At 46.9% G+C, this 27,575-nt stretch overlaps 1 protein-coding gene and 1 pseudogene across 3 annotated transcripts in view; one reads left to right on the top strand and one right to left on the bottom strand.

The window, feature by feature from the left end:
• The window catches only part of KIF2A (kinesin family member 2A), a 513,057-nt gene that overhangs the window by 447,942 nt on the left and 37,540 nt on the right, over window positions 1-27,575 (bottom strand). The window lies entirely within an intron of this gene.
• Window positions 1,170-24,343, top strand: LOC144819100 (insulin receptor substrate 2-like; annotated as a pseudogene).

The raw sequence follows: 27,575 nt of genomic DNA, 5'->3' as shown, positions 1-27,575 counted from the left end.
CAGCGGTGACGGGCAGCGGGAGCGCCATAGACCCGCCGAAGAGGCGCCAAAGAGAAGCCAGTCTGCGCCAGTCCGCGTCCAGACGCTTCCAGCTTTAGGTGTGGGACGACATCATGGTAGGAAATCGTCTCACTTACAGTTCCTCCTCCCTTCGCTCCCTACGTCCCCCCACCAACCCTCTATGCCTCCACTCGACCATCCCTATCAATATAAGGTCCTACTGTAAATCGTGCGATTGGAGTAAGTCTTCCACACACATTGAGAAACTACACGCCCTACACAATAGGAGAATGTGTCTCCTTAACTGTCAGTCTCTACCAAAACACCACACTGAACTATCCATGTTGATAGAAGAGCTCAATCCTGAGGCTCTCTTCTTGACAGAAACATGGCTTCAGCTAGAAAGTGATCCGACCATTGGGTGGGCTATTCCACAAGGTTATACTCTCAAACGCTTAGACCGCCAGACAGGCAGAGGTGGCGGGCTGGCCATCATTTATAGAGATAGCCATAAATGCCGCATCACCTCATCTACTTCGCTAACCTGTGAGAGCCTACACTTTGTTTTGGAATTTTCTCCTACTACCACTTTTTCTGGCATTCTAGCCTATCGTCCACCTGGCGCTCTCAATAAGTTTGTCTCTAGTATGACAGACACTGTCGCCAATGCTCTGTTCACCTCAGCAAATGTTACTTTGCTGGGCGATTTCAACCTGCATCTTGACGACCCTCGTGACATATCAGCCAATAGTCTTCGATCCAATCTTCAGGCTATTGACTTAAGCCAAAAGGGCTTTCTTGCGACACATATTAAGGGACACCTCTTAGACCATATTTACAGTAACTTAGATAGTCTAACAGTTGAGACTCCCATTCCACTAACCTGGACTGATCATTTTTTAATACCTTTTACATGGTCCATAAGTCCCCCCTCCATTCCTCAAAATCTTAATAAACACTGGGGAAGGAAATGGTCCTCGCTTTCGCTCCCTGACTGGGAATTGGCTCTTACCAAATACCCCCCTCAAAGGGCGACTAATCCTAACACCGCCACTACTAATTTTGATAACTGGATCTCCAGCACCCTTGACCAAGTCCTCCCCAGGAACCCCTTGAAATCAATAATAAGACCCAAAGTTGCTCCGTGGTATACGCCCGCCCTTAGAACAATGAAGCAAGCCTGTCGCAAACTGGAGAGAGTTTGGAGGCAGGACCATTCACAACAGAGGAAGGCTGAGCACAGAGCTGCCATAAAGCTCTACAAAAATGAAATAAAAGCTGCACAATCCCATTTTTATGATTCGAAAATTAATCTGCCCGCTAACGCCCCTAAGGAAATTTTTAAAATAGTTAAATCTTTAATTTCTTCCCCTCCTGAGCAACCCTCATTAGACGGCGCACAAACTCGCTGTAACGATCTTGCCATTTTTTTCTCCCAGAAAATCCAGGCCATCTACTCCTCATTTACTACTGGCAGTGACGGCATCACTCCTACAGTTTCTGACCATTCTGTTCCCTGGTCTCTCGACAAAATTCCACTTCTCGATCTCACTACATTAGACAGGCTGATTTTTAAGACCTCCTCGGGATCCTCCAATGACCAAGCACCCCCCCAGACCCTCATCAAGGTCATGGACATCATCCGTCCGGTCATTCTGGATGTTCTCAACGCTTCCATCACTTCGAAATCTGTTCCACCTTCATGGAAGTGTGCGATGGTTAAAGCTATATTGAAAAAAATCTACATTGGACCAGAACAACCTGGCCAACTATCGACCTATTTCCTTACTGCCGTGGCTGAGTAAACTGCTCGAGAGGCACGTCAATACAATTTTAGTAGACTATTTACAGTCCAATAGTCTGCTCCGTGCCTCTCAGACAGGGTTCCGCCCTCAGCACGGAACTGAAACTGCCCTTCTGGCAGTGACGGAGGAAGCTAGAGCTGTGCTGGACCAGGGAGGAAAGGTCGCCATCATATTACTTGATCTCAGTGCCGCGTTCGACACGGTTAACCATGCCACATTATTACAACGACTGAGTGGTTTGGGCGTGTCGGGCGCGGCCCTGGAATGGCTAGCCTCCTTCCTCGATGAACGATTCTTTCAGGTGTTTGAGGGCGAGACAGTTTCCCCTAGGCATCCACTCAGCTGTGGGGTGCCCCCGGGCTCCTCCCTGAGCCCCACTCTTTTTAACGCTTATTTGGAACCTCTAGAAGGCATAGTCCATCCCTTTGGTGTGCGTATCGTTACCTACGCCGACGACACCCAACTGGTGGTCTCTCTTGACCACTCTGAGGGTTCGTCTTCCACCTTAGGTCCCTGTCTAGAGGCTGTTGCCAGGTGGATGCAATCTTCCCATCTTAAACTCAACGGGGAGAAAACAGACATCATGCTGTTGGGCAATCCCTCCCCGTCCGCCCTAGCATCCATCTGGCCCCCATGTCTTGGCGCGCCTCCCCTTCCCAAATCCCAGATAAAGAGCCTCGGAGTTTGGTTGGACAAGGCACTTGACTTTTCAGTCCAAGCCACCAAAACTGCCGCTACATGCATCGGGCTGATGAAAATGCTTCGTAAGGTGCTCCCGCTGCTCCCGTTCCAGGCTAGGAGGATCATGATCCAGGCCCTGATACTCTCCCGCCTGGATTATGGGAATGCTCTATACTTAGGAGCCCCGGCAGCAGTGACTCACAGGCTCCAAGTTACACAAAACTGTGCCGCCCGACTTTTGTATAACATCCCCCGTTGGCAGTCAGCCAAGAAAGCTCTGAGGGAACTTCACTGGCTCCCAGTAGTGGCTAGAGTGCAGTTCAAGGCCATGTGCATTGTGTTTAAATATTTTCATCGCACCGGCCCAGCAATTCTGCACCCCATAGTTTTGCCTTATGCCCCGTCCAGAGCTTTGCGCTCTAGTTCTTTACAGCTCGCAACTACTGCTAAAATCAACAAAGCTCGCTGGGGCGGTCGCTCCTTTTCCCATACTGCGGCCAAGCTTTGGAACTCTCTCCCCCTCTCCCTTCGAGAGAACAATAACCGTATGTCTTTTAGAAAGGCTTTAAAAACGCACTTGTTCGCAAAAGCGTGTTGATCCACCCTGAGCCCGCCACAAGAAATCAGTCTAAAGCGCTGCGAGGCCTCCGGGTAGTTACGCGCTATACAAGTGCAATTTTTCATTTCATTTCATTTCATATGGCAACAGTGTTTACAGCACACAGCAGTTAAAGCAAACATATTAAAAAAATACATATATGAGAATGCTGCATGTTAGCTGGTCTATTGCCATCAAAAATCATTTGCTCAGGTCTGCAGACAATTTAAGTGATCTTCCTTTCTGGAGGATGTGAAAGTAGACAATAGGCTTAGAAGTATCACCGCGAAAGTAGAAATAAATCAATTTTCAGCACATACATATATATATCATCAATGCAAAATGCGATCAGCAGAAGTCTTTAAAGCAGGGTGAAAATTTCAATTTTCTTGCATTCCTTTAAGCAATTCTCCACCTTGTGACTGTATTTGCATTTAGCATTCCCCAAATTTGCAAACCTACTGCGGGGTTTTGAGGTCTTTAAACTGGCAATCGCATACAGAGCACTCCACTAAGCGAGGAGAGGTTTATTGTGTTCCTATAGGATACAAGCCTGTCATCACAACAATGTGGCTCAACAGCAGCTGGAACCTCGGGGTATTATTACCATTACACATTCCGGTGTAGCAAGATTTAAGGCAAGTAGTACGCTTAGCAATATATTTAGCCGTACTTACACTAAATCAGAGCGTAAAACATATTTATAATTGAGCATTTGTACAAAAGTGATAACCACCAATAGAAACCTAGTAACTATGTCTTACAATTCTATACAGGAACAAGGCATCAACTGTATCTAAAGATAGTTGGAAAAGATGAAAATATGAAGCTGCTTAAAAAGGAATTCAAAACGTATAAAATGGGTATTAGTACAGTTAATGTAATTCTTTGCAACAATCAGTTTCACAGCCCAATCGCATCGATGGATCGTCGTCAGATCTAATCACATTGTAATTAACAAGTTGTACCCCAAGCTCACTAAGACGTTGCTCTCGGGGAGAAGCCACTCGAGTGTTGCTATAACAAATGAGTGCATCGGTTGCGCAGCCTGAATGGGTTTTGCAACACGAGGAGATCCGTTGCCAAGTTACTTATCAACAAGAAAGGCTGATGTCATGTTTGGCTACAAAATGCCTTGTGGACCCGAGAACCAGACAAGCAGGTTTGATCTACGTGTATTGTGAAGCCTCAGTACACATTTCGTGAAAACGCCCCATCTTAGCCCTAAATAATGTCTATATTAGTATCAAGAAATAATCCGAACACAATATATCATTTCTGAAACTGAGATAGTGTAACTTTCGCAGGGAAGCTCAACACGGAAACTTAATTGCACGACATTGGAGTTAGGCAACGGTGCTAGAGTTTCAACACAGACAAGTGAGGGGATTTTAGGGGGGGGCGGGAGGGTAATCTGCATTTTCACAAATACCCATGGTCCGACGCACAAATAGTGATGCTACTGCAATAGAACAGCAGCGTATAACTGCGGAAAAACATGTAAGGAGACCAGTATAAACAACGAATTGTCCGCGTGCGCTCCGACGCTGCTGTATTCTTAATATACAGCAAAATGTTAACACGGGTATCGTAAAAATACTTATAATAGATTCACGGTCACTTAAAACCCAGTACCCAACACTTTTCTCATGACAAGGCTTAAGCTTAGAAGTCTAGAAAACCCCTTCAGTACGAATCCCCAACTTAATGCAGCGCTACATCGTCGATTCTAAAAATAAACACGGCGGGGTGTAGAAAGAGCTTTTTACCTTGCTATTGGGAACATTACAAGTAAATAAAAGTATTTCCATCCAAAAATTACCGAACGTCCTGAGGCATCGTTTATGCTGCAAATGGAAAATGGTAGTACAGGGAGCAATCCGATGTTTTTTAAAGTCCGCTTAAGTGCAATTAGCTATCGCTTCGCAATAAATACAATCTTCATGATAATTGGATACACTTAGGTTACGATATCCCATCTATTCGGCATATCTGACTTCAAGCAAAGCAAACATGGGCAGAGCTGTAGCAGGGAGAGTGCTTTGACTGAGAAAGGCACGCTACATGGCATAATAAATAATAATAATCCACATTTTGTGGAGCGCGAACAAACCACCCGTAAGGGTCTCCAGGCCTGGAGGCCGTCGGGAAGATTAAGCAAGCTATTGCCCAGAGTCACATGGTGCTGGGCTCATCTGCCACCGGCAGATCGAACCGTGATCCCCAGATTCCAGCATCAGTCGCCCTGGCCGCGGCGCCACACCTCTCCCTTAAAAGAGGGTGCACCTTTACCTCAAGTTAGTCACAGCAAGATCTAGATTTTTGACCCCCATCTCACCATAAACAATGATCATGCCGGGTCTGGTGGCTTAGTGAAGGAATACATCCACTGTAGTGGCCGGTGATCAACCTCATCACAGGTTCAAATCCTGGCGGTCCACTCCACTCAGCCTTTCATCCTTCTGCGGTTGATAAAATGAGTACCATTCAGTTTGGTAACAATAAACGTCTGTTATTCAGCGCCAAAATACCCTTGGGTGAACGTGTACTTTACAAATACACGTTATGTTACCATGCATGTGTGCAAAGGGCGTATGTGACATGGATTGAGTTCCTAAATGCGGTTCTGTAGGGGTCGCCTGCTGAAGAGCTTGGACTGTGGAGGCAGTAATAACGAGTATAGTAGCAAGGATGACTTACTAGTACGGGTGGGTGTAACTAGTGTAATTCGCTGTTGAGTAAGTAAACAGAGTTACAGCAGCAGCTAGCAATTGCTTATGCTTTGTTGCTCTGCTGTTGGGTAGGCATTTTTACTTCAATTACAAGAACGGTGCAATAGTTTAATTCTCTGTAATTGTGCATCACAACAGTAATACAAATTATTCTGATCATTCCAGCATAATTAAACATTTCACCCAGGCCTATTTTCTAGCTGACCCTGCAAGGAAGGATCTCCTACTTACCTCTGCCACCATTTTAAATTGGCATGTCAGTCTTTCCAACCAGGTCATTCACCCATCATTGTTAGCGACATGGATGTCCTGTAAATACTGTTTGGGTGGGAAGTAGGAACAGCGTGGAGTGTGTGATACAGGTGGCAATAGGCACATGAGCATCACTTTTGTCTTTGGGATGTCCAGCACCCTTCATCTTGGATATCACTCACATGTAGCAGATAGTAGAAGTGAATTTCAAGGCACCTTCTGGATATTCCACGGCTCCTTTGTTGTGGGTCCGGCGTTTGGGTGTGGATGACAGAAGGCATCTTTGAAGCTAGGGAGTGTGCACCTGTCCTTTCTTGGCTTATTCGCGGAAAGGCTAGCACTCCCACCCCCACAGTTAATAAACAGTTAAATGGGACAGCTCACTTTCATCCTGACTGTCCTCCGCCTCATCCCACCTTCTGCTAGCACCTTGTAACAAAGACCGTGGGTCGAGCAGTCTGAGAGGAATAAACAAATAGCAGAGAACTAGTCTCTTAGCAGACTCTTGGAATGCACGACTACAGTTTGCAACTTACGTGTATAGATGGGACTGAAACTTCCAGTCAGTGTGCCAAGGTTTCTCTATGGGAAACCATGGTCCCCACATCAATCGCAATGAGAAACTCTGTGTACTAGGGCTTGGATATCCATCACCAACTCCCCTTGCCATGCTTGGGACCAGACACTTGGAATCATCAACCAAGACTATCACGAGAAGCTACATGGCCCCTACTTCAAGGGAGTCCCTGCTCAGAAGGTAAGGGGCGATGAATGAGCCAAAGCAAGTCAAACCCAAGGGTTTGAATTTAGCACCAGGGAAGGACTTGAACAACTCTGCAAGGGTGAGGCCCATAAGTCCCCAAAGTGGCTCTACAGTGTAAGAAGACCGAGCGCATTCGTGAAAAGAGAAACTATTAATTGTCCAAGTTCAGCTACACAGCACTAAGAAGCACTGGAGCAAAGAAAAACCTGGCCTGCTTCTGGATCTATGTACTTAGCATACGAGAGCAACTAGCTTGTATGGATGGTGGATTTTGTGTCTGGAACAGAGGAAGATCACAAGATGCAAGATTCACTGTAGCTTCCTCAACTGATTGATCCTGCCTCTGCTTACTGGTTATACCCGCTGGCACTGTAGATGCCACTTGTCCACCAGTCAACAGTGCTGTGTTGCTAAAATACAAGAAAAACATAAGCATTGCTTGTCCTACTCAGAGTTAACCACAAGCATTGGCATAGCCAATAGGTCTCACCTTTGGGCCCTTATAAGTATGTTGCCATGCAGCACATTATCCGGTTAATAATCCGGTTATTCCCACAATTTAGTTTTCAAAAATGCCTTCCTTTCTCCTTCTAAATGTAGCCATCTAGTAGTAGGAAACTGTAGATCGTAAATATCAATCAGCGACAATATTAATAAATAGTTTTTTACTGTCAGTGAAAACACACATATGTTTATGGAGCCTTGCTCTAGGTTTTAAATACGTTGCATCTCAACCTCCTTCAGTATTGAGCTTTACATGAACAAACAATGCTGGAGGTGGGTCGAAAGCTCACCGCTGTACATGCATCATTATTTTGCTCACCAAGCCAACCCAGTTCAGACATGGCCATATGCAAATCAGCCTTGACCCTGTGCCTCATGGGAACAGTCCAGCCCAAACTGCCAAGCCATGTCTTCCCTGGACCGGAATCAAGCCTCCTAGGACCGGTTTCTGGCTATCAGCAGTCTTCCACCAGGATAACTTGACTCCAGTGGCGTCGAAAGCTCACCGCTGCACATGCATCGCTATTTTGCTCACCAAGCCAACCCAGTTCAGACATGGCCATATGCGAATCAGCCTTGACCCTGTGCCTCATGGGAACAGTCCAGCCCGAACTGCCAAGCCATGTCTTCCCTGGACCGGAATCAAGCATCTTAGGACCGGTTTCTGGCTATCAGCAGTCTTCCACCAGGATAGCTTGACTCCAGTGGCGTAGTGAGCACGGGACCCACGTCTGGGCATACCCTTCCCACATAGGGTGAAACGCAAAACGCACAAGATGATGGCCGGAATGTTGCACAATGGCAAAACATTCACCCCCAGTCACAGATCTGGGTTTAATCCATCGTTATTTTGCTCACCAAGCCAACCCAGTTCAGACATGGCCATATGCAAACCAGACAAAAAGAGGTTGGAGGATAAAGACCACACTACTAGGGAGGGGAGAATCACCAGAAGTGATCAATGATCAGGTCACCCACCCAAAACACTTTCCAAATCCTACATCCCTGTTGAAGGGAAGCCACAGACACTAAATGGGAACAGTGACAGAAAGAGCATCTTATGAGGTTACAGCGAAGGCGAAGCCTAAACACCTTCCTCAGTAATCACTGGAGGGTTTTAATAATACACAACCTAATTTGCAGCTTCTGAAATATTATGTACAGTATTTCTATTAAGATGTGTATGATTAAACTAAATTAGTCTTTCTTTTTCAACAATTAAGCACTGGCTAGACATTGAGTTAATAACTTGCAGCAAATTATGGATTGAGTTCTGAGTCTCCACGACCCCCAGGAGTAAGCCAATGACTTATTGACGTCTCTACCTTGAAGGTCAAGTGCTATATGGAAATGCTTGCAGTTGATTTGCATATAGCCATGTCTGAACTGGGGTGGCAGAGTGGGCTAAAGAACGGTGATGGATCAAACCCAGATCTTTTGACTGGGTGTGAGTGTTTATTTATTTATTTATTTTGAAAGTTTTATATAGCGCGAACAAGATCTTTGCAGATATCAGAGCGCTTTACAAAAGGCATGGGGTAAGAACAGGAGAGTGCCTAACTGGCATTTGGGCATAGCGTAATTGTAGGTAATAAGTGAGTGGTAGGGTAGGTACACGAGGGAGCATAGTTAGGCAGGTAAGTCAGTAATACAAATAGTACAAATAAGAGGGAGCATGGACAATCAGGTAAGTCGATAATACAAGTAATACAAATGGGCAAAGAGATCAAACAAGTAGTACAGATCGACGCAGAGTCTTAAAAGGTCCAAGTGTATTTAGCCATGAGGATAGCTTTTACTTCTTTCTTAAAAAGAGGAGTGGAGGAGAAGAGTCTGGTTTCAGGAGGGAGTGAGTTCCACATCCTAGGCGCCATTTCTGAGAAGGAGCGTTTGTAAGTTTTTTCCTTCCGGAATCTTCGAGGCTTCAGCAGAAGATTGTTTGTGCTTCTGGTGGTTCTGGAGCCGCCAGAAATTGTCAGCTTCTGAGTGAGGTAGCCGGGTGAGTTCAGGTGTACAGCCTTGTGCGTCATGCAGGCAAGTTTCAGATGTATTCTGGCTTCAAAAGGCAGCCAGTTCAGGGATTTAAAGTCAGGGGAAATATGTGAGTGTTTTTTAGATCCAGTGATGAGTCTCGCGGCCGCGTTTAGCGAAGCTCTTAGGGGTGCAGTTGTAGTTAGGGGGAGACCGCAGAGGGCGATGCTGCCGTAGTCTATGCGAGGGATGACTAGTGCTTGTACTGCAGTTTGGAAGTCTTTGGCTGGGAGGAAGGGTTTAAGTTTCCTCAAGGTATTTATTTGGAAGTTCGCTCCCTTAGTTGCCTTGCTGATATGCTGCTGCATGTTGAGATTGGCGTCAAGTGTTATGCCTAAAGATTTTGCTGAATCCACGATGGTCGGTTGGACATTGAGTGCAGTTAGGTGCTTAAGCCAAGTTTGAGTGTTAGAGATTTTCGCGGGAGGTGAGATCAGAAGGAATTCAGTTTTCAGAGCATGGAGTTTGAGGTGGTTATCGGCAAGCTAGGATTGGGTGCTTCTGATCGTTGAGTTCAGAAGCATAATGTCTTTGGGGGATTGTAATTTGAGATATAGTTGGGTGTCATCGGCGTACATGTGAAAGTGTACACTGGATGCTTGTAGCAAGGTGGTGAGAGGTTCCATAACTAGGTTGAACAAAGTTGGGGATAGGGAGGATCCTTGGGGGACACCTAACGATACAGGTACTGGAGAGGACATCAAGTTGTTGCTCTTGAAGTTCTGAGACCGGTTGTGTAGAAAGGAAGTGAACCACTGGAGAACAGTCCCAGAAAGACCCATTCTTGTGTTTAAGAGTTCGAGTAAGTTCTCATGTTTAACAGTGTTGAATGCTGAAGAGAGATCAAGAAGGATGAGGAGGCAGGCATTGTTTTGATCTAAAATTTGGAGGGCGTCGTCAATTATGTGAGTCATAGCAGTTTCGGTACTGTGCCCTGCTCGGAAGCCTGATTGATGAGGGTTGAGGAGATCAAACTGTTCTATGTGCTTTGTCAATTGTAGTTGAACGCATTTTTCCAACAGTTTGGCGAGAGTGGGAATGTTGGTAATAGGACGGTAATTGTTTAGATCAGTGGGGTCGGCTGTTGGTTTCTTTAGTAAAGGTATGACTTGTCCAACTTTGAGGGAGTCAGGGATGGTTCCTTGTTGAAGTGAGCTGTTGATAATTTTAGTCCAGAGTGGGAGGAGCAAAGGGGTGAAGTCTTTTACAGCGCTAGCAGGAAGGGGGTCAGTGAGGTGATTGGATGGTTTCAAGGTGCAGAGTAGTCGGTCAATTTCTTCTTCAGAGTAAGTGCCAAAGGATGACCATGTAGCATTGTTTTTTGGTTCAGTAGGTGTTATGCAGTGGGGTTTGGAGTAAAGGCTTGCGTCAATGAGGAGATCGCTCCTTATGTTGTCAGTTTTTTGGTTAATGAAAGCAGAGAAGTCTTCACAGGAAGGTGCATCGCCCATAGTGCTGACTGATTGGGGTTGTTCCTTGGATTGTGTTCTGATTAGCTCAAACAGTTTTCTTGGACGTTTTTTAGCTTGGTCGAGCTGGAGTCTGAAGAAATCTGATTTTGAGCGTTTTATTTTCCTGAAGTAGGCGCTTCTCTTTTTCTTCAGAATTTTTAGGTGCAGTGCCGAGGGAGCAGATCTCCAGGTGCGCTCTGCCATTCGCATGGCCCGTCTATCTTCATTGAGACTCCCGTCGTACCATGGGTTGGAGATCTTAGTGGAGACTCTTTTCAGTTGCATCGGTGCAGCCTCATTGATTATTGAGGTCATAGCGTTGAGATAGTGGTCAGTTAAGTATTGAAAGTCAGTAACGCCGGTAGGGGGAAGTAGGAGATTGCAGCTGTTAGGGGGTAAAGAGTTTGGGTTGAGTTTCTTCAGGTCTCTTTTCCAAACTTTGGGCTTGGAGGATTGGACCGGGTTAAGTTACATTTTTTCATTGATGAAGAATGTGACAATATGGTGATCTGACCAGTCACAGGGTTGGATTGCATCAAGTTAAATAGTGCCTTCTTTGGAGATGATAAGGTCAAGGATAGAGCCTTTGTCATTGGTCGGACTGTTGCATATTTGGGTGAGGTCAAAAGAGTTGAGGAAGTTTTTGAGGCTATTTACCACTGCGTCACTGCAATCATTCCAGTGAAGATTGTAATCGCCAAGGAAAATTTGAGTGTTTTGCCGTCCTGAATTGGTTGAGATTGTGTCTATGAGTTGTTGGGAGAAGGTGAGGTTGTCCCCAGGTGGGTGGTAGATGATGTGTAGTGAACATACAGGTTTGTTTTCGCGGTTGACATCAAGGCAGATGTATTCACAGGAGGTAAGAGAGGGGGCGGTGACTTTATTAACTGAAAGGTTGCTCCTGTAAATGCATGCAATTCCACCGCCTGTCTTGCTGGACCTGTCAAGTCTAATGATGCAGTAGTTGGGGGGGGGGGGGACTAGGATATCCATGATAGGAGTAGAAGATTCAGTTAACCATGTTTCAGTTAGGATGGCTAGGTCAAGGTTCACAAAGTAATGATGAGATCAGCGACCTCCGAGGAGTGTCTTTGAGCCGATCTGCAGTTGAGAAGTGTGCATTTGAATGAATGAATGAATGAATGAATATGGGACTTCTATAGCGCATGGCTGCCCGGAAGCGTCCCAGCGCTGAGATTGCAGGCAAACACCTGAGGATAGAAGCAGAAGAGGAAAGGTTATTGCGAGAAGAGGTGAGTTTTGAGAAGTTTTCGGAATCTCATATGATTAGGTTCAGACCGGAGTTGGATTGGAAGAGAATTCCAGAGGGTTGCGGCGATCACCGAAAAACGGCGTCCACCGGTTCGAGCTCTTTAAATTCGGTGAACCTTAGCCAGGTTGCCTTGCGCTGAACGTAAGGGTCTGTTAGGTATGTATGGGCAAATCATAGATTTAAGCATTGGGGGTCCTTGATTTTGCATGGCTCTGTGGGTGGTACATAAGGTTTTGAATTTGACCCTGTCTCGGATCGGCAGCCAGTGCAATGTCTTTAGGGCAGGTTTGGCTGAAACTCTACGGGGGGTTCCCGTGAGTATCCTTGCAGCGGCATTTTGTGTTCGCTGCAGGACATTGAGCGTAGCTTCAGGGGCGGCCAAAAAAAGGGCATTGCAGTAGTCTAATCTAGACAGTATTAGACCTTGCATGAGCATTTTTTGTGAGGTTGCAGGGAGTAGTGGAAGAATCTTCCTGGTTGATCGAAGTAGACCAACACAGGTGCCGGCTATTTTTTTTGCTTGTGTTGTCATGGAGAGGTTTTGTTCCAGCCAGAAGCCTAAACTTTTAATTTCGGACTTGGGCTGGGGAAGGGGTCCTAGGCATGAAGGCCACATAGCAATGGGGAGGGACGGTGGTTGGTGTCCCAAGAGCATAAGCTCGGTCTTTGAGCCGTTGAGCTTAAGCCTTGAGTTGGACATCCAAACGTATATACCTTCTAGGCAGTCATGGAGGTTTTTGATTTTTTCTTCTTCGAGTGAGAATGATACGATCATTTGGGTGTCATCAGCGTAAGTGACGGCTTTTATCCCAAATGGGGTGACCACATCCTCCAGGGGGGCCATATATGTGTTAAACAGTGTAGGGCTCAATGAAGAGCCTGTGGAACCCCACACTGGAGGGAAAGGATATCTGATCGCATGTTCCCTTCACAGACCTGGAAGGTACGGTTTTCTAGGAAAGATGAGAGCCAACAAAGTGCTGTGTTTCTCACTCCTAGCTCAGATAGTCGCTGGATTAGAATCTTGTGGTCGACCGTATCAAATGCAGCGCTTAGATCCAGGAGGAGCAGTAGAACCGATCCCCCTGAATCCAAGATGCATCTGGCCTCCTCTACCACTTTCAGGAGGGCTGTCTCAGTCCCCTGGCCTGGACGGAAGCCTGTTTGTGAGGGTCGAAGGAGGTTATTGGATTCGAGGAAGGCTGACAATTGCTGGTTGACTGCCTTCTCTGCGATCTTACTCATGCCAGGCAAGAGAGAGATCGGTCGAAGGTTGGTTAGATCTGAGGGGTCATGGCCTGGTTTTTTCGGTAGTGCCTTGACCATGGCATGCTTCCAACTGGGGGGGACCATTCCTTGGCGCAGCGAGGTGTTAATAAGGTTAGAGGCCAGGTGAGAGATGGTAGGTCCAACTTGTTTTAAAATTCAAATGGGAGCAGGGTCGTTGGGGGAGCCACTTTTCAGGTCTGAGAGGGCTTTCAGGAAGTCCTCATTGGACAGTTGATTAAAGCTGTCCAGGGTTGGTCTTGGGGTAGGGGGGGGGGGCAGCCGTGGGGTTGTTGACTGCTTTGGGCGGAAGTGATTGCAGAATGTTAGTGATCTTGTTTTGGAAGAAGCCCGCTATTTGGTTGCATCTGGCAACTGAGGGTTGTTGAGAAGAGGGGGGGTTGGGTATCTTGAGAAGCTCTTTGACTATTTTGTAAGTCTCTCGGGATTAGCTAGATGCAGCTTTGATTTTTTTGTCAAAGAAGGAGGCTTGGGCTGCTTTTCGTGCTGCTTTGTAGGTCCTCATTGCAGTTTTATACTCTTCCTTGATAAGGGGGTCCCACTTTTTTCTCCACTTTCTCTCATGGATTTTGCAGATTTTTCGTAGGTTCCTGAGTTCTTGTGAGTACCATGGAGATTTAAAGGAGTTATTTTTCTTTTTTAGATCTTGTTTAGGGGCGATTATATCCAGAGTGGAAGTGAGCCAACTGGTAAAGTTCTCGTCTGCTTTTACCGGGTCAGGGAGTGGCAGAGGAGCGGAGCGCATTAGCTCCTGTGTCCAGTGCTCAAATGATAATTTAGACCATATTCTATCGTGTTCTCTGGGGGTTGGGGTGTGGACCCTTTTTACTGGAGTTTGCCAGGTGAATGGGATGAGAAAATGGTCAGTCCAAGAGAGAGGGATCGTAGGTTGAACCTCTGTTTTTGGCAGATTGGTAAAGAGAGGATCCAAGAGATGACCTTTTATGTGAGTAGCTTCTGAATTAATTAAATGAAGGTCAAGTACTTTTAATTCTGAAGTGAGGTCCACAGCAGTTTTATCTGTGTTGTCCTCAAAATGTAAGTTTAAGTCACCGAGCACGATGAAGTTAGGGGTCGAGGTGCAGGAGGAAATAGTGGACTCTAGTAGTGAGCTTACAAAATTTCCTAGGCTGCCGGGTGGACGGTATATCAGAGTGCCCGTAAGTGATTTATTAGGAGTTATATGAAGAGAGAAATGGGTGCTTTCGCAGTCCTCAATTCCTCCTTCTTGTAGCCTGCATACGAAGGAGTTTTTGTAGACAATCGCTAGTCTGCCTCCTTTTCCCTCCCTTCTATTCTGATATTGTATAAGGTGGTCCTGGGGTAGCATATTGACAATGTCTGCTTCGGAGTGAGACGTTAGCCAGGTTTCCGTGAGGAAGAGAATATCCAATTTTAAGTCTTGGATCAGTATTTTAATCTCTATAGCGTGTTTAGGGGCTGATCTACAGTTCAGCAGAGCTAGGCTAATACCATTGGAGGACTGGTGGATGGATGTCTCTGCAGGCTCATTATGGGGCTTGGTAAAAGGTTGGAATCTTGGGGAAGTAGCTGCCGTACAAAATTGCAGGAGGTAGTCACGTGAGTGTCTGATCCGGGGACTGTGTGAGACGGGCATAGTGGATGGCCCTGTGCCCGGCCTGGCCCGGACGGGCCCAGACGGGCTTGCCTCTGGCGCGCCTACGGCACCCGCTGCGCCCGCCCGCTGCGCGGACGGGGAGGAGGCTCCATTTTATAGTGGATTGGGCCCAAATCGCCCAGCCACTAGAGCGCTGTCCAGGCCCCAATTCAAGATGGCGGCCGTGGATTCCTTGCCTCGAGGGGATTGTTTGTTAGACTGGGGGCCTCGAAATGGCTATGTGCCTTTTTATTCTTGGGTACAGTAAAGCGGCTTACAAGCGGTCGTTTGGGAGAGTTTTAACAGGTAATTCCTCAAAGTAACACAGATCACAAAATACACAGTAAAAGCGGTGATAGCAAACAATTTAAAAGCGCTAGTGCAAAGTGCAGTGCGTTTAAAAGGTAGAAATAACAAGTATTCTGTTATCTAGCAGTAAAACCTCCCGGCTTCCGCCTCAGGAGTATGTGGCAATCGATCTCGATTTGAGTCTGGGGTGCAGAGGGAGGAGGAGGGATCTAGAGTGAGGGGGACTTTTGTGAGGTTGTTGGGGACGGAGCCTCTGTTGTTTTGCGTGGGGTGCCTGAGGGGGTTGGAGAGAATCGTAGGAATGGACAGGTGTGTGGTGGCTAAGTGGTTTTGGAGAACCGGGACATATGTGCGGAGTAGGGTGTGTATGTCGAGGTCCGAAAGTGTATTGATAATGTGTCGGGGTCGGTTGGAGGTATTGCGAGAGGGGATAGGTTGCGAGATGTTTGATTGGTTCAGATGCTCCGTCCATCACCATCACCATCACCTTTTGTACCGCTTTTGGCCGCCATAAGTGTGGCAGGGTATGCTCAGACGTGAGTCCCTTGCTCACTTTGCCACTGGATTCAAGCAAGCCGGGCTGAAGACGGCTGTAATGCCAGAAACCGGTCCTCGGAAGCTTGTTTCCGGTCCAGGGAAGGCATGGCTTGGCAGTTCGGGCTGGACTGTTCCCATAAGGCACAGGGTCAGACTGATTTGCATATAGCCATGTCTGAACTGGGGTGGCAGAGTGGGCTAAAGAATGGTGATGGATCAAACCCAGATCTTTTGACTGGGTGTGAGTGTTTGATTGGTTCAGATGCTCCGTCCATCACCACCCCCTTTTGTACTGCAGTTCCATTTGGGCTCAATAATTGAGCTCTAGGACTCCTGGAAAAGGTCCCATAGGTAGACATAGGAAAAAACATGTTCAACAAAAGGACAGCTACCAAATGAACAACTCTCTCGCCTTGAAAATGTTATCTGCGCAAGAACACATTATGGGTCAAAGTGAACTTTGCAAATTAGAGCAAAGAAACCTGGTATATGAAGATGCACAGGATGTTGCAATAAGTACAGAAGCATTACAAAAAAGTATCAAGAAATGATATAAGAAGTATAGTGTGGACGTTTACAGAAGCAGCCGATAGTGGATAGGAAGAAGAATCTTTATGTAATGTTTTACTTCGTTGAATACCAGCAGTATTTGGACTAGCTTAATTTTAATTTGTGAAAAAAAGTATTTCCATAAACATGTGTGCTGCAGTCTAAATAAATGTTGTCCAATGAAAAGCAGCTGAACTCCATATTAAATAAGGCAGACCTGGATACGTACTAAGGTCGCTAATGCCATATTTGTACTGACTTACAATTTTGTTACAGCACTTTGGTCGTCAAGATTTGGGTACCCAAGACGTATAGTTTCGAAGAAGTAAATAGCCTAGCCTGTCTACGTTTCAGAGTATGGCGAGACAACGAGGCTCATGCACCACAATTTACCCTTATACTTACAGTTGCATTTGATTAATCTCTAGAGGCTAGCAGATCTATGATCAACGTAATGTGAGAAAGCCCTTGGCCTGCTTCTGGAGTTGAACAGGTAAATGTGACTCTTCTGCAGAATATACTGGTAATATGAACAGCTCCTCAGTCATACACACCTACTGCACAGAAGAAATGGACTCTGATCTTTTTGCTTCTATACTGTGGGATTTGTAGGAATACCATGTATTTATTTAATAGGACGTGAGCAACCGTTTTGTGAGGGGTGATGATGGAATTAATTTCATGAGTTTCCTGGTTAGACTTTTGCAAAGAGATTATGAAATTACTGCTCACAAAGAAATTTGAAGGGTGCACATGCAACAACATTTGATTTTAGATCGGATATATGCATTCAGACTTCTGACAATTTATCCCTTTACCAATCACTAGATGCAACACCAAAGAAGTCAAGAGGACGAGAGTGAATTTGGCAGACAAACTTGGCTGTATTACCAAACAGAGACTGAGAATAGACACTGGCAAGATGGGTAGTCTGAACCATGTTTGTGTCGCTCTACAAACCAAAGATGATACTCGGGAATCTTGATTCCCTTCCTTTCCAGGTTTGGTGAAGCTAAACCATCATGTACCATACACACAGATTGGGCTTTCTTTCAGGGTTCTTCGTCAACTGGCAGCTTTGCTTTCAGTAGGGCTGTGCAATATATTGTTCCATTCCGTGATAAGTCAAAAAAGATTGCTGCAAGAATCTATGAAAAATTCCAACCATCTGCTTCCCTCTGATCTACGAAAAAAGAGATGGGAGGAAGCCAAAAAACTACCTGGTTTAGGGGCAGTTTGTATAACGTAGACTGCTCTTCCTGTATTGCCTTTTGTTGGCCGGAAAGTATCAGAAGAAACAACTAAAATCCACCAGTTTCTCAAGTTCGATTGAGGACTGGATTTAGAGATTGTTAAGGGTACAAGCAGGCAGAGAAATTAGATTTTTTCCCCTGTTTAAGAGTAGCAACATTTTTTTGCCACCACTAGCTTTGAGAGTACCAATCACATTTTAGATCAGCCAGGGATTTTTTTTCCCAGGGAAAGTCTTATTTTTTTAAATATAACGGTGGGGGCTGCCACACCCCAACTAAAGGGTGCACCAGTCTTTCGACTGGGGCAACTACCCCCAATCTGCCCCTCCAGGGGTAGGGGCACAAAGCCCACTAGACGCCAGGGATTTGGTTTTTCAAATACTGGGGTGGGGCTGCCTAGCATGGGCCTGGCCATGCCCCCGCCCGGGTAAAGGGGGCAACAGTCTTTCTGCCTCCCGGGGCAGATGGGGCTAATTACCCCCAATATGTTCCCCAGAGAGGGCAGAAAGCCCGAGGAAAAGATATATATATTTTTTAAATATAGGGGTCAGGTCTGCAATATATATTTTGATTAAAATGATGGGGTGGGTCTTTCTCAGCCTAGCATCAGGCCTCAGATGCACCTCTAAAACGTCACCAGTCTTTCTGCTCCTCTGTGCACTAATGCATCCCATCTCAATGGCAAGCAAGAGGACATTTGATTCTTTCGGATGTGGTTTTTACATATGGGCCAGGAGAGTGTGGCTAACTCTCAAAATCGTCCCACTTGCAATGGTACACAGCTGCACTTTTTGAGCGTGGGTGGGTTACCACATGGGAAAACCCACCAGACCCAGACAGTTCTGAAAAACAGACAACTGGAGGAGTCCAGGGTGGTATGCTGAGCATGCATCCTACACCATTTCCTTACCCACAATGACCTGCAAACCTGAAACGTTGAGTAAAAACGCTAATTGTTTTTTGTGAATCTGCAGGGAGCCACACTTTTCCTACTAAACAGCATTCCCTCAAGTCTCCCGATCAAAATGGTACCTCACTTGTGTGGGTGGGCCAAGAGACTGACACAAAAAGGTCCTAAAATGCTATGAGAGATCAGCAATAGTGGTAGCTTTGAGATTTGGGGCCATGCTAGCCGGCACCCAAGGAGAGCTACCAACCACAAACGTTTTGAAAAAAGAGACAACCAGGGGATGCCAGGGTAGTGTGCATTGTGTGAACCCACAAGGTTGTCTTACCACCAATGCTCTGCAAACCTCAAACTTTGTCTGAAATCATTAATTTCCCTTACATTTCTATGACGAAGGCCTCCGAAATCTGCAAGAATCCACTCAATTCCGAACACCTAGCATTGCCCCACTTGTACCGATAAAAACTATGTGCCCTGTGTGCGTTTGGGCCCAGTAACCGCAACAGGAAACCAAGGTCGACAGGTGTGACCAACAAGGGCTCCCAGTGACCGTGGTTTGATCCGTTCTTGTCGCGTGCACTAAGCCTACCCACACAAGTGAGGTACCAAGTTTATTTGAAGATTTAGGAGAATGCGGAGTGGATTCCAGAACTTTCTATCAAGAAACGGGAGGAAAATGTGTTTTTTAGTCAAAGATTGAAGTTTGCAAGGGATTCTGGATAAAACAGCCTGCTGGGAGCCACACAAGTCACCCCACCAAGTGTCTAGTTTTTAAAAATAAGCAGGTTTGCTAGGTTTACCTAGGTGCACCCTGAGTTAGGGCCAAAATCCTCAACTACCCATTTTTCAAAAAATAGATCAGTTTTGAGTGGAAAAATATGATGTATTCGGGTGCCGTTTTGTGCCATTTCCTGTCATGGGCACTAGGCCTACCCACACAAGTGAGGTACCATTTTTATCAGAAGACTTAGGGTAATGCTGGGTGGAAGGAAGCTTGTGGCTTCCCCTAGATTCCAGAAGTTTCCATCACAGAAATATGTGGAAAATGTGTTTTTAGTCAAAGTTTGAGGTTTACAAAGGATTCGGGGTAAAACAACCTGGAAAGAGCCATGTGATTCACCCCATCCTGGATTTACCTAGGTGTCTAGTTTTAAAAAAATGTACAGGTTTGCTAGGTGTCAGTAGGTGCTGGTTGAGCTAGGGTCAGAAATCCACTTCCCACTTTGCAAAAAATAGGTCAGTTTTGAGTGGAAAAATGTGATGCATCAATGTTGCATTTTGGGCCGTTTCCTGTTGCCGGCACTAGGCCTACCCACACACGTGAGGTACCATTTTTATCAGAAGACATGTGGGAGCAAAGATAGAATGATATGTTATTGCCAATTGGATCTACTGGATTTGTACCTTCCAAATGTAAGCCAGTGTGTAAGAAAGAAGGTATTTAAAAAAATACCATTCAAATCTTATGCTTGTACGGGTACCCACATATTCAGAGATGTACAAAAAAACACTGGTCCTAAACTCCATAGCTTGAGCCCATTTCAGAAATACGTGGGTTACCATGATACCTTTTTTTCACTCTACTTTTTTCACCATATGAATAGGGCTATACTCCGTACACGATGAAAAAGCATTGTGTGTTTCAGTTCAGAAGTTGGCTCTGGGTACCTCAATTTCTTGGAGAACCTACAAACCCTACATATACCCCCAACCAAAAGGGTATAGTGAACGCAATAGTACACCGCATTTGTAAAAATCGGCAAAAGTAACAAACAAGCATTTACAATGCAAAAGTTAGAGCTATTGGCATTGTAAATGACAAAATTTTAATTTATGTGTTGGTTTTGAAAACCGATAAATAAATGGCATTGTCATTTACAATGCCAATAGCTTAATCTCTCGCAAACGCGAGATCTATTGCATTTGCAACCACACACACAGAGCCACACACACAGAGCCACCCACACAGAGCCACCCACACAGAGCCACCCACACACACAGAGCCACACAGAGCCACACACACACACACACACAGAGACACACAGAGAGCCACACAACACACACAGAGCCACACAACACACACACGGGAGCCACACACACACACACACACACAGGAGCCACACACACACAGGAGCCACACACACACACACAGGAGCCACACACACACACAGGAGCCACACACACACACACACACAGGAGCCACACACACACACACAGGAGCCACACACACACACAGGAGCAACACACACACACAGGAGCCACACACACACACAGGAGCAACACACACACACAGGAGCAACACACACACAGAGGAGCCACACACACAGAGAGCCACACACACACACAGAGAGCCACACACACACACAGAGAGCCACACACACACACAGGAGCCACACACACACACAGGAGCCACACACACACACAGAGCCACACACAGGAGCCACACACACACACAGGAGCCACACACACACACACACAGGAGCCACACACAAACAGAGCCACACAAACACACAGAGCCACACAAACACACAGAGCCACACAAACACACAGAGCCACACAAACACACACAGCCACACACACACACACAGCCACACAAACAAACACAGAGCCACACACAGAGCCACACAGCCACACAAGCACAGAGACACCAAACACACACACATTCACACAAACACAGAGCCACACAAACACAGAGCCACACAAACACAGAGCCACACAAACACAGAGCCACACACACACAGAGCCACACACACACACACAGGAGCCACACACACACAGGAGCCACACACACACACAGGAGCCACACACAGGAGCCACACACACACACAGGAGCCACACACAGGAGCCACACACACACACACAGGAGCCACACACACACACACAGGAGCCACACACACAGAGCCGCACACACAGAGCCACACACACAGAGCCACACACACACACACAGAGCCACACACACACACAGAGCCACACACACACACACACACAAACAGAGCCACACAAACACACAGAGCCACACAAACACACATACACACACAGCCACACACAGAGCCACACAAACACACACAGCCACACAAACACAGAGCCACACAAACACAGAGCCACACACACACAGAGCCACACACACACAGAGCCACACACACACAGAGCCACACACAGGAGCCACACACACAGAGCCACACACACAGAGCCACACACACAGAGCCACACACACACACACAGAGCCACACACACACACACAGAGCCACACACACACACACAGGAGCCACACACACACACACAGGAGCCACACACACACACACACACACACAGGAGCCACACACACACACACACACACACAGGAGCCACACACACACACACACACACACAGGAGCCACACACACACACACACACACACAGGAGCCACACACAGAGCCGCACACACAGAGCCACACACACACACAGGAGCCACACACACAGAGCCGCACACACAGAGCCACACACACACACACAGGAGCCACACACACACACAGGAGCCACACACACACACAGGAGCCACACACACACACAGGAGCCACACACACACACAGGAGCCACACACACACACACACACACACACAGGAGCCACACACACACACACACACACACACAGGAGCCACACACACAGAGCCGCACACACAGAGCCACACACACAGAGCCACACACACACACACAGAGCCACACACACACACAGAGCCACACACACACACACACACAGAGCCACACACACACAGAGCCACACAAACACACACACACACAGCCACACAAACACACACAGCCACACAAACACACACAGCCACACAGCCACACACAGAGCCACACAGCCACACAAGCACAGAGACACCAAACACACACACACTCCCACAAACACACATTCACACAAACAGAGCCACACACACACAGAGCCACACACACACACAGAGCCACACACACACACAGAGCCACACACACACAGAGCCACACAAACACAGAGCCACACACGCACAGAGCCACACACGCACAGAGCCACACACACACACAGAGCCACACACACACACACAGAGCCACACACACACACACAGAGCCACACACACACAGAGCCACACACACACACAGAGCCACACACACACAGAGCCACACACACACACAGAGCCACACAAACACAGAGCCACACAAACACAGAGCCACACAAACACAGAGCCACATGGCTAAAACAATCACATTGACAAAGCCAAAAGCTCTTATGTCGGTGAGGCCTACTGGCTTTGCCAATGTTTTTTTCTGCTGAGACAAGAGTTGCGCCCGCGCTGCAAGAGCCAGTCGACCCCCATCAGGCTGCCGGCTCCCTGGCAACACACCCACAGCCACCCGCCTCCTAGCCAGACGGGGCTGCCGTCCCGCCGGACACGCACCGACTCTTCTTCCTCTGCCACGCCACCCAGCAGCGCTCCCTGCGCACGGCCAGCGAGGGGGACCGGGTGGTCATACGGAGCCATGGGGCCCTGAAGACGCATCGGAGCCGCTCCAACACAATGGCGGGACCTCGCCCGCTGTTCTACCCACAGTCCAGTCTGCCGCCCCCTGGAGCCCTGCAGCACAGTAACTCCATGTCAATGCCAGTTCCCCGCTCGCCACCCTCTGCTGCCAGCCCGATCAGCCTGTGCTCCAGCAGCAGCGGGCACGGCTCGGAGAGCAGCACCGCACCTCGACCATCCAGCTGCGGCGCCTCCACCTCCTGTTCGCCCAGCGAAGCCGGCTTCATGTCCTTGGACGAGTACAGCTCAAGCCCTGTAGATGCCGGGCGACCTTGTCTGCGCGCTGGGGTCCTGCACCACCACCACCGCAGCAGCAGCAGCAGCACCCAGGAGTCTGTGGCTGAGACGCCAACCACCCCCGGCCGGGTGATGAACGGCTATATGTGCATGGAGCGGCCGCCCAGTGGGGCCAGCCTCGGCCCACTCCACCACTGCCGCCTTTCCAGAGAGGAGTTGCTCGATCAGGCACACAGGAAACGTACCTATTCGCTGCCCCCCCGGCCCACCAGCGGAGCACCGCGCAGGTCTCATCCGCCTCCCTGGACGAGGCCAACCTGCTGAGAGCAGCCTGTCGTGGCCACCACTCTCCCACCCCCTCTCCAAAGATGCCATACCATCCCTACCCCGAGGACTATGGACATGTGGAGACTGGCTCTACTGGACACCTGGGCAATGATGGCTACATGCCTATGGTGCCCGGAGCGGCTCTTGTAACTAAAGACTACATGCCCATGAGCAGCTGCACTGTGTCCGCTCCCAAGGAGATCCTGCGGCCCCGCAATGACAGCCCCCAACATCTGAACGGCTACAAGACTGGCGAGAGCTCACCAGAGGACAGTGGCTACATGAGGATGCTGTGTGGCCCGAGAGTCAGCTCAACGGCGCCAGCGATTACGTGAAAATGTCCCCTGGCAGTCAGGCCTTGGCCACCCCTCTGGACTGCTTCTTCCACCCACAGGTTAACGGTGACAGCGACCGGTCTGTGCTGGTGCACTCCCCGGGTCGTCTACAGCCAGAGGATCCAGCGAATGCCCAGACCCGAGCCTGCCCAGTCCAGAGAGCATCCGCCACCACCGCTGCCGGGCAGTGCGCCCCACGCGGCTGACGCTGGAGTGTGCGGACCCTCCCGAGTATGACCGAGCACCCTACGGGGCCCGAGCCCCACAGCCCCAGAGGCAAGTACATCAATATTGACTTTGGGGAGTGCTGTTCGCCATGAGGGGGCACCTCGCCCGGCTCGGACTACATGAATCTGGACTAAAGTGGCCGCTGATAGCCGGACCCGGTACCAGACGCCTGTAATGGCGTGCATGTGAGCCGGCCAACCCAGCTCCCAAATCAGCAGACACGACCCGACTGCAGTGCTCCCCGACGCAATGGTCTCAGGCGCCGATTCTGATTGCTTGATCGGACCGTTACCGGGGGTCATGAGGCTGGCATTGGAGTCCGGTGTTGGTGACTCGTAGGGGGAAGCTTTTCTCTCCGTAGATCTCTCCTTTCCTCCGGCGCAGCTGGGCTTAAACGGAGATGGGACTTCCTTTCCTCTGCGTCTTGAGGATGTGGTGGTGGGGCGTCCTGGTGACTTCCTGCTGGCATAAAAGGTTCCTTATCTTCTTTATGGGGCCATCTGGTCCCATAAAAAAGATAAGAAAGCTTTTAAGCCAGCAGTAAGTCAAGTAAGCCAGTCTGAAAAGGACGGGGCTTACAGAGAAAGAAGAACGTCACTAGGACCTCTTCTCCAATGGCTGGCCACCGTTTTGCATGAACGGTGACGCCAGCCAATGGAAAAGAGGGGCGGGGCTTAACCTCACTAGTGAAAATCTCTCTATGTCATTAAGTCTCGCCAACTCGACAGATGAAGACATTTTCACAAATGGCTGTTTATATCTAATAGTTTTCAATATGTCTTTATTTCAACACTTAGTTTCTTTTGGAAAACCTTGAGGACTAAAATGTAACTATATTTAGGCTATTGTTTGGGCTCAGCACAGGGTGGAGAGGTTGATGGGGGGTGGAGGAGACCCAGCAGTTAAGTGGTTAAAGTAGGAAGTAAATTAATATCTAAATGCAAAGGTATTGCTTTTATAAAGAAAACTTAGAGCGCTACATTAGCATCTGATGAATATTTATATACAAATATCCCGGCACTCTAGAGTAACTATTTAAGTCTACAATTAATCAAAAAGAGACATTCTATGTGTCGATCCAAATATCACTGGCAATCAACAATTTTAGGTTCTCAAAGGGTTTTTATTCAAAACAGTATATAAAATATTACAATTTATTTTTTTGGACAGACATAAGGTATAACTTCACAAAAAGAGTAATTCAAATGCACAGACCAAGAAAGGACAAATGTTCCCTAATTATATAGGACTATAAGCAGTTTCTATGTCCTCTTCATCCTGGTCCATGAAAGACAACAGCCGACACGTGTTTCGTCACGTCATGTGACTTTCTCAAGGCTTTTTCCAATTCCAAAGAGAGTGGAATACGATGACTTTACTATGATTCGCAAGTATATTCAACAGCTAAGGTAATAACCATGGATTTTGTAATAAATCGCCAGGATCCTACCAATAAGTCCTGGAGATGTCAACACAAAGCGTTCCAGTAACCAGTTAACTTTAATACAGCACGTCAGGATCCCCCCAATATATCACAAGGACACCTATTCTATAGCACGTGATCGCAAAGTTGGCGAATTGACAACTGAATTCAATTGTCATTTCACTATATCGCCATAGTTAGTGCATAGTCGCGTCTTCCATGCAACAAAAGTAATTATTTTGTTAAAAAATGTTCCAACAGATGGAGAGACTAAGTAGGCTTTGATAGGCCGTATTCCTCAATCAATGGACAAATAGCGTGTACTCCCCAATGACTGCGTGAGATATATATATATATATCTCACGCAGTCATTGGGGAGTACACGCTATTTGTCCATTGATTGAGGAATACGGCCTATCAAAGCCTACTTAGTCTCTCCATCTGTCTCCTCCTGGGATATAATATATATATATATATATATATATATATATATATATATATATATATATATATATATATATATATATATATATATATATATATATTTTTTTCACCATACCACACTTTCCCTCAAAAGAAGGTGCTGACTCCGTGTATCAATATACAAGCGTTTTATTCTCAGCTACAGCTTCTGCTCAGACGCGTTTCGGCGGCTAACTCCCGCCTTGCTCACTAACATCTGACCATCTCACAGTGCACTTATATATACAAACAGCGATTGGAGCACAGACGTCACACACATAATTGGCATTGCTTGTTGCTAAGGTGATTCAATTACATCCTGGTTATTGACGTCACAGTTGTCTAAACAAGGCACATTAATATACACCAATATATATATTGGGCCCAGGAGGAGACTACCCGGGCCACAAACAGCAATGTGGGGTGGTGATTGGATGAACAGATTTATTTAAAAAGTTTTGTATAGCATATGGTAATTAAATATTACTTTACTTTTAATAAAAACATTCACTGAAAAAAAACAAAAGGTTACAAGGACTTAATAGTTAGGAAATAGAATTTAAAAAACCTTAGAAAATCTCAAAAAAACAAAAAGGATACATGTAGATTATAGTTAGGTTAAGATTTTACATACACAAAACCATAGATATTCAGTAGTTATAGTGACTTGAGATAACTAACTATATAACTCATGCCCTAAGGTAACTATAACTCACACCCTCGCCATGCACTGCCAATTGCCCCACAAATTACATCACTCATAACATCTTCTATGACATCATTGATAATATCACTGCAAGGCATCAGACTGGATCTGGAAACTTTTCAAAAGTACACCTGTGCGCTAGAATATGGCACATTTACGCTCCAGAAGTGCCATGCGGTGTCTCAAGGGTGCTGCTATCAGTTTCTTTATTTCCATTCCACCTGATACAGAGTTACCCTAGGTCTCTTTGAGAGAGTGTTAGCTTAGAAATATTTTCTTAAAAGCAGTGTGCTAGGCAAAATGGTAACCCCAAAAACTAAATGGTCCAAACCTCCTAGGGACAGTTGCAAGCAAATGTGTGTGACCGATCTCTATCAAATTTGCATATGGTGCCTGGAGACAGAACATGACTTGAAGGTATGCAACAACTGTCCCTTGATGAATCCCAAGCCCAACCAGAAATGCAAAGCCAAACTCTACATTGCCAAGCACTTGAAAACTCCACGCCTTAACTGATCAAGGTCGAAGAAAAGATCCTGGACCCGTTCTAACTCCCAAAATAATTTCTGTGGTTTATCTTCATCACACTAAAAGTCTTCGGCGAAGTTGAAGAAGTGGGACTCAACCCCCTCCCCCCTATGCTCAAACTGGAGAAAAAGGCGCAAGACCATCAACTTTCTTGGTCTCACTCCCTAAGCAGATCTTCCTTCCTTCCTTCCTTCCTTCCTTCCTTCCTTCCTTCCTTCAGAGCCTGAAGAGTTTCCTCCTGTGACAG

Source organism: Lissotriton helveticus, chromosome 2_1 (assembly GCF_964261635.1).
Source record: "Lissotriton helveticus chromosome 2_1, aLisHel1.1, whole genome shotgun sequence".
Lineage (NCBI taxonomy): Eukaryota > Metazoa > Chordata > Amphibia > Caudata > Salamandridae > Lissotriton > Lissotriton helveticus.
Note: the sequence above shows the minus strand (reverse complement) of the source record. Positions and strands in the feature narration are given on the sequence as shown.